General features: G+C 45.4%; 1 long non-coding RNA gene across 1 annotated transcript; it reads left to right on the top strand.

Annotated features, from left to right (window-relative positions):
* The first annotated feature begins 516 nt into the window (after positions 1-516).
* Positions 517-4,916, top strand: LOC117044747. The gene is made up of 3 exons (XR_004426338.1): positions 517-622; positions 2,526-2,661; positions 4,738-4,916. It is a non-coding gene; the product is annotated as an uncharacterized LOC117044747 (long non-coding RNA).
* The last annotated feature ends 1,147 nt before the right edge of the window (positions 4,917-6,063 follow it).

Raw genomic sequence — 6,063 nt, 5'->3', positions numbered from 1 at the left:
TTCTCGAAGCGACTAGCATGAGTTTGGCCAAACGGCGAGAGGCAGTGGAGGATAGGGGTGCCTGGCGTGCTCTGGTCTATGGGGTCACGAAGAGTCGGACATGACTGGACGACTGAACAACAACTACTACTAAGAATAATAATTTTGGGAGGCGAGCCTGCCCTTCCTTCAGGTAACAGCAAGGTTCCAACAATGCGGTGGGGACAGGTGAGGGGTGAGCTATTTACCTGAGGGATACATCCCCCTGGCACTGCCTATGTGGGACATTGAATCCTCCTCATAAAAGTTTCGTTTGATTCAAACTATCTCCCTCTGAAACACGAATACACCACATCTGAATGTTTGTGATCTTACTTCTGTGGAAACTGCTATGACTGACGGAATGCAGGAATGCCTTTCCAGAGGCACGTGATTTTGGCAACGTTCTCTTCCACGTCAGCCTAATTCACAATGTCCCAAAGAAATTACAATTATGGGAAGCCCAGCCCTCTCTTGGCAAGCTTTGGGGCTCCATTTGGCTTAAAAGCCGGCATTCGGCTTTGCCACCACAATTCATCCTGAGCCATGAAGATCCTTCACCTGTGCTTGGCAGTCCTCTCCTTGCTGCTCCTGGTTTCCCCAGGTAAGGGACAGAGAGGAAGAAGACAGAGGGACACCTGCCAGTCATTTGTGGGGCAGAAGAGGGAGAGGCATCCAGTTGCAGTTCTGTGACTTTGCAAAGGAAGCTAACTTTTCGTGCTAGAGACGTTTCTTTAGTGGTAAACTCTTTAGTGGGAATTATTTGCATAAAAATGTACCCGTATTTTTCGCTCCATAAGACGCACTTTTTTCCTCCTAAAATGTAAGGGGAAATATCTGTGTGTCTTATGGAGCGAATGGTGGTCCCTGGAGCTGAATTGCCCAGGGGCCAAAAGAGGATCATGCTTTTTATTTTACAAAGAGAAAAGGGGGTGTTGAAAGGACCCCGCTCAGCAGCTGATCAGCAAGAGAGATAAGAGTCCCGGCTCCCTTTCAGCCCCGCCCTCTTGCCCAGGCCTCCATTGTTGAATGTGCTGCAGAGGGAGATTGTTTGTTTCCCCAGCAACATGTGACTGGCTGATTAGATTATCTGTCTAGAAACTGTAGAAAAGGCTCCCTTTCCTTTAGAAGCTGCAGAAACGTGAGTTGAACCCCATAACAACAGGGCTTTTCCTCTTTGCTATTCCGCCTTTGCAAAAAAGCTGCAAAACTTTTAGCTGATCTCAAAAAACAGGGTTTTTCCCTTTGCAAAAAGCTGCAAAACTTTTAGCTGATCCTGAAAAAAACCAGGGATTTTCCCTTTGCAAAAATGCTGCAAAACTTTTAGTTGATCCTTAAAAAAAACCAGGGCTTTTCCCTTTGCAAAAAAAGCTGCAAAACGTTTAGCTGATCCTCAAAAAAACAGGGCTTTTAGAGGAGGAAAACCAGATTCTTTTTTTCTTGTTTCCTCCTCTAAAAACGAGGTGCGCCCTATGGTCCAGTGCGCCCTATGGAGCGAAAAATACGGTATATATCAGACAAAATTGCCTACGAACGTGTGTCTATTAGGGGAAATATGCAATGTTTTGCTGAATTTCCCCCATTATGCGCATCATGGCTATGCAATTTCCCTCTTTTCATGAAGTTATACTTTTTCATGTGCAGTACTTGAAGGGAGAACTGCCTTTCGGAGGACGACTGTGCTTTGATGTTCACATGTTGACTTCATTATGGTGCAGTAATATATGGAGATGGAGATGGAGTAATATATTGGGAAAGATGGAGGGCACAAGGAGAAGGGGACGGCAGAGGAGGAGATGGTTGGTCAGTGTTCTCGAAGTGACTGGCATGAGTTTGGCCAAAGTGTGGGAGGCAGTGAAAGATAGGTGTGCCTGGCGTGCTCTGGTCCTTGGGGTCACGAAGAGTCGGACACGACTGAACGACTGAACAACAACAAATATATGGAGAATTGCACTACATGTAAAACTGGTTAAGAAAAAACGAAAGTAGCCTCCTCTTTTCTCAGTTTGGTTAGATTTTATGGAATTCTATGCAATTTTATGGAATACGTTTTTTAAAAGTAAGATTTCGTTTTGTCTCTTCCACAGGTCTTTCAATAAATTTGGCATATGTAGCATCTTATTAGTGGGGAAAATTTTCTTGATGTAATATACAGCCTTTTATTCTGGGTAGTCCTTGGGGCTCTGATGGCTTCAGTTACAGGCTTCCGTTTCTCTATAACTTATAAGCTTGGTGTGCCTCACTTCTTGCTGTCCTGTTTCATAGCTGACACCCTCCACTTACGAGCAAATATCTGGATAACCACATTTACCATTTCTTCTTGTGAATGTATCAAGGGTGGTAAACATCAGTGGGCAGTGGCTGGGGGGTAGGGGTTGGAATGCCACAGCACCCAGAGAGTCACAGAGCCACTCCTGTTCAAAGCGCTGTGGAGTTGTGCCTCTCTTTCTTCCCATTGTGAATTAACTTCCTTCTCCCCACTTACGTTTGTTTCTCTCTTTGCACAGGATCTGCACAGGAGGAACCTTACAGTGTGAACACATGTTATGCTTCCGGCGGTGTTTGCATGAAGGAAAGTTGTCCCGATAATATGGAACAGATTGGAATGTGTGGTTATACTGATAATTGGGTCTGTTGCACAAGGTAATTTCTGCTTGCCAGAGGAGAATTACACCTCCTTCCCCTCTCCCATCAGCCTCTGGATTGGTCATTTTAAGGATCCTCTGACTCGGTTGACTGAGGCTTAGGGACCCAATGAACTGAGAAAATGGTTTCATTACATACAAGCTGGAAAACTTTTTGGATGCCTGTCACAATTAACTCTAGGTTGGTCTGCATGTTTACAATAATTTGTCTGATTCCTTTTTTTTTTCATCATCTAATCCACTGTTGATTTCCATTAAAACCCTTCTTATATCCAGTTTGATAATTACAAATCTCATTTTCATAGGTCAATGAGTAGCAGCTATCTGCCCCATTAATTACTCAAGGCATTATTGACCTAAATAGTTAATTGCTCCAAGTACCAAATGCAGAGTCCCCTAAATTGACCATCCTTTGCCTGCAAGCTCAAAAAAGGTTCTATGTGAGAGTCGGCCAAGGCGGCACATCGAATTGGGAATCGCTGCTTTGCCATGCAACACTCCTGACCCCACCTACCTGCTCCTGCTGCTAGGGCCTGCTCTGCCACTGCCACACACCCTACCCTCATTGGCAGAGAAGCAGCAAGATGCTGCCATGGTGCTTCCTCACTGGCAGAACCAGCGGGGCAAGAGGTGCACCAACGGGTTTGTTGCCTGAGGGGCTTCTGCCACCTGAAGCAGAGTCCTCACCTGCCTCATGGCTGGTCCAGCTCTGCAGTCAGCCCTGTCTTTGCCCCTTTGCTCTGTGAGCTTATGCCAGCTCTCCTTTCACAGATCCCTAAACCACACCGTATTGGCACATGTAATTTAATAATAATAATAATAATAATAATAATAATAATAATAATAATAATAATAAGTTTTTATTTATACCCCGCCCTTCCCAGCCAAAAACCGGGCTCAGGGCGGCTAACACTAATTAAAATTCCAGCAAAAACATAACACAATCAATTCAAAATAACAGATTAAAATGCAAATTTAAAAATTCAATATTAAAACTGCAGTCTCATTTTCAAATAACCCACCAATAAAAGAATGAAGCATCAATATCAAACAGAAGCCAACCCAATAGGCCAGGTGGAACAGCTCCGTCTTGCAGGCCCTGCGGAAAGATGCCAAATCCCGCAGGGACCTGGTCTCTTGTGACTGACCGTTTCACCAAGTCGGGGCCAGTACTGAGAAGGCCCTGGCCCTAGTTGAAGCCAACCCAGCATCCTTGTGGCTCGGGACCTCCAAAAGATTATTATTTGAGGACCTTAAGGTCCTACATGGGACATACCAGGAGAAGCGGTCCCTTAGGTACGAGGGTTTCTTGTGCAGCTTCATCCATTGTTTATCTCAGTGCCTAAGGGATGTCTACTCTGCAGCTTTAACAGCTGTTGGGCACTTACTCAGTGTGGAGTTCTGCCCTCCACCATTTAAGATTAGCTCAGTATTATACATCCCACACATTCCATGCAAATCTCCCACATTCCATTCCAAGCAGCTTCATTTTCATTTTATTTTTTAAGGAAAGAACCTGAGGATTACCTCAGTATTACATACCGTACATGCAAATCTGAAAGAAGGAATTTGGTCCTGGGTCACTGCAGAGAAATTAGCAACTGGACTGAATGAACCCCTTGGTGCCAGTACCTCCCGTGTTTCTCAAAACATTGTCACAAAATTGTGAGCAAGCTTCCTGTTTTCCCAGAACTCTTCCTTGGGGCCACAAAGAGAACCAATCCCTGTCGTGCATAACATCCATTCTGCAGGAGAATTTTGGAGATCTTGAAAGATTGCTCACTATTTCGTGACATTTTTAATTGCTCCTAGGAAAGAGTGTAACTCAGGGGGTAAGGATGGTCCAGAGGTTGGATTCAGTTCTTATTGAAAGGTGAATCTACCTTATTCTCAGTTTCTGAAAATGAAAAACTCAAGTTGAGACCTATCCCCACCCAATGGTTTATTATCTTGAAATCTTTTTTATGGTCCAACATGGCATGCTTTGTATTTCCACCTCTCAAACATGGTCACTTTGCTATGGAACTGAATTAAGTGTTTTTGTTTGTTTGTTTTGCTGGTTTCTACATTTTAGTTCGGAGGTGTGATAGATGCCTTTGGAATATGGAAGATGCTCCCTCTCTTTGAGAGCCGCTGGATCCCGCTTCATCCCCAGCTTGAGACTTCTTCTCCAAAGCATCCAGATTGAAAAAAAGCAACATTTTCAAGGTTTACATGAGCTTGTGCCTTGCAATAAAAGCAGATCCAAAAGCCCTTTCTCCTCTGTTGTTTTTATTTCTAAGCATGAGTGTTATTGTTAGTGAAGCCAAAATGGTACCCTACACCTATGAGAAGGAGGTGTCAGCAGGCAGGGTCGTGCAGAGGCCCAAAACATCATGAGAAAGAAGCCTAAAAGATGATACAGAGATGATACAGAGGGTGATACAGAGAGAGGGGGCAGGAAGGGCTATAGCTCAGTGGGATGATGATGATGATGACGATGACGATGACAACGACAACAACAAAAACAACGACAACAACAATTTACTTATACCCCACCCATCTGGCTGTGTTTCCCCAGCCAATCCGGACGGCTCCCGACAGAATATTAAAAACACAACATAGCATCAAGCCAGGTGTCACCCATCCTGTCAGGCCATTTCTCCATTTAGCTGAATACTGTCTGCACAGATTGGCAGCGGCTCTCCAGGATTCCAGACATTCCCAGCCATACCTGCAGATGCTGGGGTAGAAGCTGGGACTTGCTGCATGCATCACAGATGCTCTACACAGATGCAGACAGGTGTGGAGGACTCCCTGGTCCTGAATGGGGCAACTGTGCCCCTGAAGGACCAGGTGTGCAGCCTAGGAGTCATTTTGGACTCACAGCTGTCCATGGATGTGCAGGTCAATTCTGTGTCCAGGGCAGCTGTCTACCAGCTCCACCTGCCCACAGACTATCTCACCAGAGTGGTGCATGCTCTAGTTATCTCCCGCTTGGACTACTGCAATATCTTCTATGTGGGGCTACCTTTGAAGGTGACCCAGAAACTATAACTAATCCAGAATGCGGCAACTAGACTGGTGACTGGGAGTGGCTGCCAAAACCATGTAACACCGGTCCTGAAAGCCATACATTGGCTCCCAGTACGTTTCCGAGCACAATTCAAAGTGTCGGTGCTGACTTTTAAAGACCTAAACAGCCTCAGCCCAGTAGACCTGAAGGAGCGTCTCCACCCCTCATCATTCAGCCCGGACACGGAGGTCCAGCTCCAAGGGCCTTCTGGCGGTTCCCTCACTGCAAGAATTGAGGTAACAGGGAACCAGACAGAGGGACTTCTCGGTAGTGGCACTCACTCTGTGGAACGCCCTCCCATCTGATGTCAAGGAAATAAACAACTACCTGACTTTTAGAAGACAC

The sequence above is a fragment of the Lacerta agilis genome, chromosome 3 (genome assembly GCF_009819535.1).
Source record: "Lacerta agilis isolate rLacAgi1 chromosome 3, rLacAgi1.pri, whole genome shotgun sequence".
Taxonomy (NCBI): Eukaryota; Metazoa; Chordata; class Lepidosauria; order Squamata; family Lacertidae; genus Lacerta; species Lacerta agilis.
The sequence above is the reverse complement of the archived record's forward strand: the minus strand, read 5'-3'. Positions and strand labels throughout refer to the sequence as shown.